This window comes from Paroedura picta, chromosome 11 (assembly GCF_049243985.1).
Source record: "Paroedura picta isolate Pp20150507F chromosome 11, Ppicta_v3.0, whole genome shotgun sequence".
NCBI lineage: Eukaryota > Metazoa > Chordata > Lepidosauria > Squamata > Gekkonidae > Paroedura > Paroedura picta.
Genome location: NC_135379.1, coordinates 16,517,477 through 16,530,383, shown reverse-complemented (window position 1 = coordinate 16,530,383; position 12,907 = coordinate 16,517,477).

Here is a 12,907-nt window from a genome sequence, read left to right as displayed (position 1 = left end):
ACACACTGTTTTCAAAGAAACTAATTTATATGATCAGCCACAGCTCATCAGATGATATGGCAGTAGCTGAAACGATGGACGTTTATACCTGAACCTTCCATTATCTGCTGTTCCCTCACATTCCTTCTGCTCACCATTAGGAGGCTGTATATTGGCTGACTTCTTAATATATTTCGATGAGATTTACTACTCCTAATATTATTTCACGATTCCTAAGCATGGTCCATTGTTCCTCTTTAAATCGTTTATTTCCCTCTGTTGCTTGGTAATCCATTAAATACTCAACTGGCTAGAACTCCATCTATCACTGTCACAAATATCTCTAACGCAACACTTTTGCAAAATGCAAATTCACCCTTAAACTCTCTTTGCATCCAAATAATTTAACTCAGCACTCAGGAGAGTCAACCTGCATTTTTTCACTTCTTCCTCGGGATGCCACAGGAGAAAAGGAGCCTTCAGAGTCACTTAACAAACCAATTTAACAGACTGTCACATAATACCTGATTACTATAAAAATATTTCATACTGCCTGATCACTTGTCAGAGGGCATTGTGTGAAGGGTTGAAGGAGTGACTCATTTCACTGGAGCAAGGAAATGCTGTTAGGACCTTGGTCCTTCTGGCTTTGTGCTATCTGGCAGTAGCTCTCCAAAGTCTCAGACAGGCTGGCTCTTCACCCAGGAGATCCTTTTATCTGGAAATTCCAGAGACTGAACCTGGCAAATTCTGTGTGCCAAGCAGGTGCTCTGTCAGAAATCTATCATCCCTTCCTTGCCTTAGCAGAACACCACCTGCCCATGATCTATAACACAATTTCCCTCCCATGCCCCAAGAGGCTCATACTGATGCATTTAATAGAACTGAGAGGTACTCCCTTGTGTAAAAGCCAGAGAAGCTACTGCTGAATTTTCCGTTAGCTTATTCTACCAAACAAAAACAGCATCGAAGTGTGTAGTATCCAAACTGTAAAACAGTAATATGTGCCAATATTTGCCAATAATACTCACTTTTGGATGTACTTAGGAGCCAAAATGGTTATCTTTCTAGTATTTAGGTCAAAGTGGGGGGGGGGGGGGGGGGGGACAGAGATTGTTCAGGTTTACAAAATCAGACAGCAGAAGCCCGGTCTGAAATGTGGTAGGTGCAGTGACAGGCCTCATTAGGGCCAGCCTAGACATGGCAGATCTGTAGAAGCTTCTTATATTACCAATCTCCTGTAAGAATACTAATATTATGCTCACCAGCAGCTATGCTGAGCTTGGTCTGGGATCAATCAGTCACAAGTATGCATCCTACATTTCCCTATCATTGTTTTTAATGCATGCCATTTGGATATGGAAAAGCACTCCAAAACATGATCTTCCACCTGCAGTTTGAGGTAGTATGGTGGAAGATCTACCATTTCTGAATTCTGCCATCTCATTCTGTTGTATGTACAGACCAAACAGTGTCTCCTTGCATCCCTTACGGACTTCATACACATACCAATTTGCAATTTTATTATTATTATTATTATTATTGTTGTTGTTGTTGTTGTTGTTGTTATTGTTATTGTTGTTGTTGTTGTTGTTGTTGTTATTATTATTATTATTATTGTTGTTGTTGTTGTTGTTATTTCATGGCTGCCCATCCCTAGCAACAGTCTTGGGGTGGCTCACAACAGTTAAAAATTCATACAATAAGTAAAACCATATAAATTTAAAACAGCCAGTTTAAAATAATAATAACAAATAATCCAGTAAGCATGTGCCATCACTAAGACCTGGGGACTGATGGACCAAAGTTTACCACTTAGAGTTACCAGACCATGGTGGGCAACAGGTTGTGGCAATGGACAACTAACTATCACCATTAGGTAAGTGACAACCCTATTACCACCTCTTATCTTACACTGACTATCTACACCCAGCGCAGCACATTGCATAGTTTTCTTTTCCCAGGGCTCATGGATATGTTTCAAAAAGATGCAAGGCAATTTCTCTCGGAAAGACCAAATCAAGCTGTTTCCACAAGTCTCCTTCAAGATGCTTTCTAATTCAGCAGGGAACAAGAACAAAAACAGATGGGACATGAAAGGGTGGCTCATCAGCTCAAAAGAACAGTGGTGGCTCATTTATACCGTCTTCACAAAGGCTTGGTGTTGGTGCTATACCGTTAATATATATATATACACACACACACACATATATATATAACCTCTGTAGCCAGCAACACTCTCCTATTGCAGTATACTAAAAAACTATCAAAACTTTGAACAATGTGTTTGAAGAGATATTGTGCTACTCTTGGAGCCTCATGGTGCCTTAAATCTGCTAGTAAGGCATGCTTCAGTCCCTTTGAAGACAAATGGGAGTTAAGATGGAGGAATTCATTTAAAAGTTCTTCACTCATCTCTAGAAAAAGACTCATTCTTCAAGTACAGCCTGTCACTCAATATAAATGCCAAATGAGTGTCAGTTGTGCAATATGACACATTCAGAAATACTTTGTGCTGATCATATTCTTCTGAAAACAATCCATCCCATCTGACAACCTCACAATTGTATGTTTCCTAAAGCAGGACATGCAGAACACTCTTCATTGTGCTAATATATAATTTAAATCTAAGGCAAACAATACACAGCAAACATACTGGGGTTTGATTGTTCATTCATCCCCCACCTCTTCCACATAAGAACTTAAAATCTTTGGCAATGATTCAACCCACCCTGTATTTGCAGCTTTGTAAGTTGCATAGGAGGAAGGGGATCCTCACAGTGAGTCCAACAAACCTTCTTCCTTTCCCATCTTTGCACAAAGATATCAGCCCTGTCCAGTTCTTTTAGCACACAGGCCACCAATACAGTATCAGGCTATCAGAATCATATTCCATTCTGTAGGCTTACATTCTGAAACACGGCCCTAGAAGGTCAATTCCATGAAGGTTTTCCCCCTAAATCTCAGGTCATAAAGAGCAATGACCGAATCATTATTAGGAATGAGCACGAACCACAGAAATGCAGTTCAATTCAGTTTTAGGACAAACTATTAAATGAACCAGGAAACCCAATGAACCCAGTTGTTTGGCATACAAGTTGAATTGAGTTAGTGAGGTTCATGCCCAAAACACCTGAGCCGTGGGGGGCAGAATGCTACCTTGGCTCTGTTGTTTGGAGCTCAAAACAGCTGAGCCGTGGCAGCAGGCTGCCTTCGTAGGCTGCCAACTACGTTGACCCTATTGTGCTCTGCACAGGTATTTCAGGACAACGTCCCCCTATGGCTGCTCTTTGCTTTGCTGGAGCTAAATAAAAAACAAAAGATTTCCCAGTCTAGCATGTTTAGCATGTTTGGGGGGTAACGCCACACTCGGCAAATGGACTCTTTTAGGCCACAGGGCCATCACCTGCCCTGTGGTGACTCAGTCAACATTCCCTCAGAGAGTACATGACAAATTTAGATCTGCATACTTGCAGTAGAAAAATGCAGTTCTAAAAAACTACAGCCAATACAATAGATTATTGTGGATAGTTTTCTTACTACATTCATGGAGTCCCAAGGCTATGGTAATATTCTGGCTGAAGTCTAATACTTCAGTTCATCTCATTTGCCACACCACAGCAAAGATTTTAGTCAAACTGCCATCGTTTTACAATTTATGTCTCAAAACTTACCTCTTTAATTGCAGCGCTAAGACATCTCTTTGTTTTCAAACGTTACATTTATTACAGAATAAATATACAGAAAAGGAGCTTCTGGTATTTTCAGTGCTGTCAGCTTATTTACAGCCTGCCTACACATTATGGCCTAATAGCATCATAATGCACCCAATAAGTAATAGTGACAGCAGGACGGAATGAAACAACATTTCGGATGCATGAAAATGGGAGAATGGCTGGAGAGAGGGGGGAGAAATACTTGCATCACCTACTGGAAAAAATGCACAATGAAGAATTCCAACTAGGAGCAGCTAACTGTAGAATAATGCAAGGAAACTTTAGTAAAAATGTAAAATAAACAATAAGAAGAGCAGAATCAAATGTCTAGATTTAAAGGTATTCAGATGGTTGCTTTCTTTGATCTCTTCTTTTTTGGAAAGCATGAAGGGCCCCTGCACCCTCCCTCCCAGAACTCCATCAGTGCGCCATGGACCTGTTTGTACTGTTGCACTATTAGATTGCTGCACTGTTACAATTTCTAGTTATTGGTATTATTGTTATGGTTACTTATATGTTAGAGATTGTTATGGACTGTTTCACATATTGTTTATACATGTTACGTAAACCGCCCTGAGCCTCCGGGGAGGGCGGTATATAAATATAATAAATAAATAAATAAATAAATAAATAATCTGGCAAAATTTAATACAAACAGAAGAACCAAGGATGTTGATATGTGAGACTGGGTGACCATAAATGCAGTAGCCTTACATTTTTAGGGAGTCAGTAGTTTTCTTATGTGTTTATAATAAAAGAAGCATATATGTCAGTATACAATTAAATAAGAAAAATTGTTTTGGTTTTTATTAATGAGCATCATAATGTATTTCATTCCTATGAAACAGGTTATTTGTTATTCCCGTTTCATAATAAGGCTACCTGAAGATGACAGTTAATCGCTTGATGAGGAAAATCCAATTACTTATAGATCTTAAAATTGATTTAAATTAGCATTTCTCAAGATTTTGGTCATGATTTTGTAATAATTTCTGAATTTAATTTTCAAAACTCACTTGCTACTTTTCTCCCCCTCAACACACAATGAAGGAATCTTATATTAGGGAGGAGGCTCTCAGCCATCTTTGACTGATGGCTGTACTTGGTGGTCTCTTCAGTGGAGGAGCTTTTTGAGGCTCCACTGCCTCAGCAGCAGCTGAGGAAACAAGTGGGAAATTTGCATCGCATTTCTTTTGCTCTTACAAGGGCCACCAAAGTGGCTAACAATTTAAAATCACATTTTAAAACGACTTTAAAAAACCCACCCCAAACGCACCATCATTTAAACAATTTTTAAAGACAGTTAAAATCCAGGCTAAACAGAGTTGCAATAAATACAAAATGTAGAAGCATGTAATGCTGGTTAAAAAGGATGGGTCACTGAAGGAAGTAACAGCTGACATCTCATTAAGAGGGTTAACAGAGGGCTAAAAAGAGAATGTATCAATTTACCTTTGTATTATTGTTGTCTTTTAGGACTGTGGACCTTTGAGAATTCACTTCTACAATGGCATCTACAGCCTCTAGAGCACTGAATAAAACAAAGGATACTTTTAAAGTAGAAGGGACGTCATGCCTAAGCCCAGTCCTACAAAACAAAGGTTAACATGGTTCCATGTTTCATTCTGGATCCTCTATCTTTATGGGTGTCTTCTTGTATTTTATATGTTGTCATGCAGTATTAGTAACGCATTATTCTCCTTAGTAGTATGTTTTTTTTTTGCTGGCAGGACTCATGTTTCTTTATCTGCTGCTAGGCTGGTAAAAAATTCTACAGGAAAAATCCTCCTGTTATACTTATTGGGGTGTGTGAAGATGGCTAATCCTGTTGAAATTATGCCTAGGCAAAGGCACTATCTGAAAGTGTCTCCATCAAAAGCAAAGTGTCTTTTAAACTGATGCAGCTTGTATCCCTCTTGTTTCTAAGAACATTCCCCCAGAAGTCCCATTGATACAATGCTTGTTGCACCAAAACATATTTGACCACATGGCTGATGAAAAACCTGTTCCCCCTCCCCCCAAAACAAACCTTGAATGCTTTTCCTCTCATACTCTGCCTTTGATCATTAAAAAAAGATGAATATACTAAAGTTTTTGAATTTCTTTAAGCCTTTCTTCTTAACTGGCATCAAGCTCCTAGCAGCACATAGCAACAGAGGCAGGATGGGAACAAAGTATAGCTGAAGCAGTCAGAGAGATAAGAGATGTTCCCCAAGTGAACATGAAAATGATATTTATTGTCAAAAGAAAGCAAAATTATTCTTATAAGGAGGCTAGTACATAAATTCAGCCTGCCTGCAGAAAGGTGAGCTTGGATATTAATATATCTTGATTCTGAATCTACAATTTATGAGTACCTCGAATAAAAGGATAAAAATATACGATTTGGTCCTTTTATTCAAATGTCATCCATGCTATCAAGCTTTATCTATGGTGAAGCCATAAAAACATGGTAGAGAGCATCAGATCAGGGCTGAGATGCTTGCCTATTTATAGCCAACAAGAAATTTTAACAGTGACAAGAAAATTAATGTTATTGAATGATTCTACTAGGATAGTCCAAAGAACCCCACCAAACAAAAATTAGAACAAAAATTTATATTAGAGTATATTGGATAGTAGCTACTCCTGTTTAATTGCAAATAGAAAAAAAATTGGAAACTTTTTTACTAAAATCCTTTTTGTTATAAAAGATTGTGCCTATTTCTCAATAAACAGATGATATCAAATGAAACTTGTGAATGATACTTTTCTAGGCTCACAATTCTTGTTCTAGTATTTCATATTAGTGGAACTTTTTTGATAGCATTATACCATCAGGGATGCTGCTGCTACTGCACATATAGAATGGTCCTCTGGGAGAGAAAGGTGACAACCTTGTTATGTAGCCCTATGGCCTCTTGACAAATTCATTACTGTCACGCTTTGTAATGTTAGTAAGGACAGTAACTGTTAAATAGATCAACTTTCCTTGCTAGGTGATCTATTGGTGTGAAATAAAAGTGAAACCAATTTTACAAAAGAGCAATGAAGCTCTGGTAGCTAAAGTTTCAAAAAGAGAGGGTTTTTTTTAACTAATCATTATCTTCACCTCTTCAAAATCTCTTTACAGAATTCTGGTTTCAAAAATACAGGTATTACAGATACCTCTCTACTCTGTTCCATACACTGAGGTATAATTTCCCTCCAAAATGACACTGTCCCACCCAGACCAATTCTGCACAAGGAATTTACCCCTCCACAGCCTCTCATCCAGAGCCAGTTTGGTGTAGTGGTTAGGAGTGTGGACTTCTAATCTGGCATGCCAGGTTCGATTCTGCGCTCCCCCACATGCAACCAGCTGGGTGACCTTGGGCTCGCCACGGCACTGATAAAACTGTTCTGACCGAGCAGTGATATCAGGGTTCTCTCAGCCTCACCCACCACACAGGGTGTCTGTTGTGGGGAGAAGAACGGGAAGGCGACTGTAAGCCGCTTTGAGCCTCCTTCGGGTAGGGAAAAGCAGCATATAAGAACCAACTCTTCTTCTTCTTCTCTTCATCGCTCATGGGTTTTAGCACTGCTTCCTCATTATGTCAGCAGCAACCCATCGCTGTGCAGGCGTTGATGCAAGTTTTTGTCCAATGTTCTCCCCTTTCTTGTCACATTGCAAATTGGGGTGCAAACAGGGGCAAGCCTGTTTGAAGGAAGAAATGCACAACAGTATAGGTAGAATTGTGCTCACCCTCACATCCACCTTCTCCTCCCCGTTTCCGGATCAAAACTTTAAAAAAAATATTTCATTCATGTAGCTATGGGACCACAAAGCAACATGCCCTCAGTTCAAATAAAATGTTCTCTTCAGTGTGTACAGTAATAATGGGACTGGCCAATAACCCAATCTAAAACACATTCCTGTTATCTGGCCACAGTGCTGTATCAAATAAATTTGATTTGAACACATTCCTGTTTATGTTTTCTGGCAGTGGGATATGAATGGGGAAAGGGGGGGGTATGTGACGAAGCAGCCCATAGCTTAACATCCATGCTCTGTGTTTTTAATTTTCATTGTGAACACACAACCGTTGGGGTCCAATTACCATGGCCATCCTATCACAAATCTACCCAAACATAAAGATAGACCATTATACAAAGAATCTCAAAAAGAGATCTAAATAAATGTGGTTTTTATGTGGCAGGATCCCATAGCAACACAGAAGTATAAGTTTAAAAAAAAAAACTTGCGTTATTGCTATGGCATACCCCTGTGGCAATGCAGGTGTATTTTTTTTTAATTAATGTTGGGACTCGGTGGGGCAGAAGAAAGTTTGAGTTCCCAAAATCACCGCTATGAAGGGATTGGTGGCTTGCATTGATTGACAACCTGAGGAGCTGGGGGGAAACTTTGGGTTGTCCTGCTTCTCCACCGCCTTGTCAGAAGGCAAAAAGCTGCAACCAGATGGCAGGATAACATGGGAGGAGTCTCCCATCAGGAAGCATGGAAATGCACGGTTTGCTATCAAGTATTTGCAAGCAAGAGGCGGTGTACATTTTACGCCTCCATGCGGAATCGGTCCCAGTCACTGTTTGATCTCTGTGATTTTATTCCCAGGGGAGTTTCCATCTTTACTTAAAAACTCATTTGTCTGAATGGCACTGCTTTTTTTCAAACAAACAAAATAAACATTTTATGTACACAGTGAAACGATTTTTGAAATTGAGGAATCATTTTTCTTTTTACTGGGCAGTTGTTTACAGCTTCCAGTTCTCAATTCCAGGCTTTTATAGAAGTACAAACTTTTGCTTTCAGATGTTAAAGTTCTTTTTTAAATTCAAAGATTTCACCATTCTTGAGGGCTAATTGTTAAAGGATCAGTGACAGGTGTGGTGAAAGCATGACCTATGTCTGACAAGTGCTAAAACTGTATTTATTTAAACAAATTGTTTAAAGAACAGGATCAAAGCATACGCCAAATGAGACAGAAGGCAATGCTGATTTGAATACAAAATGGCAAAATCAAACAAGATGTCAAGCCATTGATGTCCTTTTAAATTAGTGCACATAACTGCAGTTAAAGCAGTGTCCAAAGATAAATTTTTAACTCATCTGCCCCAATCTAAATGGGAGACGTGAGAGGCAGACACTTGGCTAAAGCCAATTACCTGGAATGGAAACCAAATTTTTTTGTCAAATTTACAGTATACCTCCCTGGGCGCTGAAGTGTTTGAACTAATAGTATGCTATTGTGTTTAGAAAAGGCCCATCTCTGAGCATAAGGTAATTTCCTAACTCCACAAGCAAAATATGGCAGTGAAATCAAATCTGCAGTTTCTGAAAATACGCATGGATGTTTCTTTTATACTTGCTCACACACCAAAGAAATTACCTTTCATTTTATTTCACTTATCAGCCACATTACGTTCCAGTTGTAGCATATGTGCTGCCGAAGCGAGCACAGCCACATTACTTTGTGCCTGCTTGTGCTTGTTATCTCTGCTCATCTATTTATCAGTGCTGTGATTCGCTAAACCTAGAGTCTTTCAAACTGTGGTGGCTTCCCTGCATTCGTTCATTCGTTGCATTTCATCTCTTAACCGTCCCATCACTGCTGGCATCTTGGGGTGGTTCCCTTTAAGGAAGACAGCGGGAAAGAAGGCTGCTAGAGCAGCTACTACTATAGCTACAGCAGAGAGAGGCCCTTTAATGTTTTGCTGTTAATTTGTCCAGGCTGACCTCAACCATAAGCCTGGTGGAAGAGCTCCATCTTGCAGGCCCTACAAAACTGTATAAATTCCATTAGGGCCCTGATGTTTTCAGGGAGCTCATTCCACTAGGCAGGGGCCAAGGCTGAGAAAGTCCTGGCCCTGATCAAGGCTGGTTGGATTTCTCTGGGGCCAGAGACAAGAAGAAGAAGAAGAAGAAGAAGAAGAAGATTCGCTGTCGCCGAGTGAAGAGCTCTCTGGGAGATGTATTCAGATAAGCAGTCCCTTAGATATGCCAGGCCCGGACTGTGAATGGCCTTGAAGGTCAAAACCAAAACTTTGAAGCGAACCTGGAATTCCACCAGGAGCCAATGTAGCTGCCGCAACACCCATCTAATAAGGACCCTCCATGGTATTCTAGAGAGGACCTATGCATCAGCATTTTGGACCAGTTATAATTTCTGAATTAAGTCAAGGGTAAACCCACGTAGAGTGAATTACAGTAATCTAATTTGAGGTGAGCCTGGTGGGATTCTCACATTCCAGCCTCAGATGGGGGTGGGGGGAGATTCCATCATACTTGTATCACACTACAGGAACAAATTTTTCTCTCTAAAAAATCTTAGAAGAGTTTACGTTTTTTAAACTGGAGGGGCAGATGTTATACGAAGTTACACAGTGCTCTTTGATTCAGAACACAACACGGCCTTAGAGGACCTGAGCAGTAAACAGGAAAACCTTTTTTTACTATTATTTTAATTGCTTAGTCTGCACTCTGGTGGGGTTTTTGCAAGCTGTTCATTTCTTGGAGGGCTCTCAGAAGGACTGCAGCTTGTTTATTTTAAGAATAAACAGTGTTGGAGGGCAAATGATAAACTGGAGATTAAGAGAGTGATTTTTTTAATGGGCACAGAGGCCAGCTGAAAGTCTCAAGCAGCAGACATTTCACTGCAAACCTGGACCTTTTACAATGGGCTTCATATTGCAAAGTCTCCTGCAAAAGCAGCATTTTTGACATGGTTGATATGTCCAGGACTAAAGCATCCATGCTTGATTGCAAGCAATCTTGCCCCCTCCCAGAACACAAACTAAACATCCACTTTACCTCACTATCAGACTAGAAGCAGTATATCCTGCTAGCAGATGCTGACCTGCCCAAATGCATATGTTCTTCGAGCATTTGGATTATTAGTTCATGAAGTGCCTCTGGAAAAGACAGGTTGGTACTGCTGATGCCAGCAAGAATCCAGCTGTGTGGAACAAATAACCTGGCCTGATGCCACTGGTGTCCCGCTCAACCTGCAGATGTTCAAAGGTCCACTATGAACACAAGTCTCAGTACCTGTGGACTTCAGAGACTGGATTTCAAGAGGCATGTGTTCAATTTTGAAAATAAGCCCTATGCAGACACAGCTGGTGCCTGTTTGCAAGGCCCCTGGCAAATTCCAATCATACCTGCATCCTGCCCACACTTGAATTATTTTCGTATTGCAGGGCCAATTGACTCTCCTGGTGCACACTGCTGTTGCTGATGGGTTTGATCATTCCAGTAATGCATCTGCTGCGATAGCCATTGCAACTATGGCAAAACAGCACCACCATATTCCTCTTTCAGCTTGCCATTTTTGCAGTAGAATAATTCATCACATAACAATGCAAATTTAGATGTATGTTCACAAGCTACCTAAATGGCAAGTCCCTGGAGATTATTTTTCCTCTCTCTCCAAATTACCCTTCCCTCTGTTAGATATTGCCTTTAATTTTTTATTCCTTATGTTCCCAACCTCATCACTCTCTCTTCTGCTGCAAACACAGTCCAGTTAATTTTAATATTGTTCGCTGCCTAACTTTTATTGCATTGGCATTTACTTAGTGACAACCTGTTTGTCTCCCCAGTTGGGACTCTGAGTGGCTTAGAAGATTATTTTCCACTCCTCCCTTTTCTCACAACAACAATCCTGTGAAGTAGGTCAGGTGAAGAGTCTGCGAAAGGCCCAAGGTCCCCCAGCAAGCTGACATGGTACAAGTGGAAATCTGAACCTGCCTCTCCCCCTTCCACCCCCTACACTGTACTGGCTAAATTCAATGTTGCCAACAATTGTAAATCAATCTATTCAGGATGAACGTTGTAACGAACGTCTTGTGAAACCAATAACATTTAAGGTTAGACAGATTTTGATTCTCTTTGCAGAGCTGAGCAGGCCAGTTCATCTCATTACTCACTCACTAGCTTCTCCCTATAGCCCCGTGTCTGCTTAGCAAAGGTTTTGTTTCTACTGTGCTCACCAGGATCAATCACATTGCAACTTAAAAATCCCAAAAATGGTTTTATAGAAAAGTGTTGTGAAATGAAAGTTTTTTAATTGACTGCTGGAAAGTATTTCAGGCTGCCTAATCAAAACTGATGTCGAAAGTAGAGCTGAAGACAGAACCTGGATGTGCAACATCACAGGGGAAAAAACAAGTGCATGCCTCATGCTAAGAGAAGGGGGGGATTGAAGTATGTTTAAAGTGAGGGATGTCAACAATCTAAGTCTAAATTAATAGAGTAGAGGTAAGCAAGCATTCACTGTGTAACCCACTCACCCCTCTGTGTGTATTGTAAATTAATCAGAACTGTATGCATTTGCTTTATTTGAATAATTTATGGCAGCATGTAGAAGAACGTTAACTGAAACAGCCACCCACTGTTCTTCTGTGTCTATGTGTAACTGTGTATGCATTGCCCCAGATGAAGTATTCTGTCTTATATCATATGTGCAACATATATCACAGCATTTCCCTGTCTGTTGACTTTCATGTGGCTGTCATCCCAAGAAGGGCTGAGCCACTTGGTACAATGCTACCTCCACTTTGTACTGCTGGAAGGCTTTGCAAATCCATCTTGTCATCTTTAGCATCATGTCACTCTATAGAGAGTCTATCAAGAAAAGTAACAGATGTACAGCAAGTCTATGCCTAACTATGCAGACATACACAAAACTTTCTTATACTGACTCAAACCACTGGTCTATCAAGGTCAGTACTGTCTATTCTGATTGGAGGTGGCTCTCAGACAGGAGTCTTTCACATCATCTATGACCTGGTACTATTTAACCTGGAGATGCTACAGATTGAACCTGGGATCTTCTGCATACAATTGAGATGCTCTGATTGACATTTTCCTTGTAGGGGAAAAAGGCCAGGCGAGTGCTCCTCAGGCAGTAGGGCTAATCCCTTTTTCCACATGACATTGGCGCCAGCCCAGCACCAGCCCAAGCCTGACCCAAGTCAGGTCCTCCATTTTCCCTTTTTCAGTGCAACAGGGCCTACCTCAGGAAAGACCCATGGGGTAGGGGAAGAGTCAGGAGTTCCAGGCCCAGCTCCTCCCATTTCTACAGCATCCTGGAAGAGGCAAAAGATTCCCCAGTCAGCACCATAGGACTTAGTGGTGCTTTGCAAGGGCACAGAGCCAACTGGGGCATTTTTTAAATTTTTCATGAAGATGGAATTGTGCTGTAATACAAGTCTAATGCCCACCACCACCACCA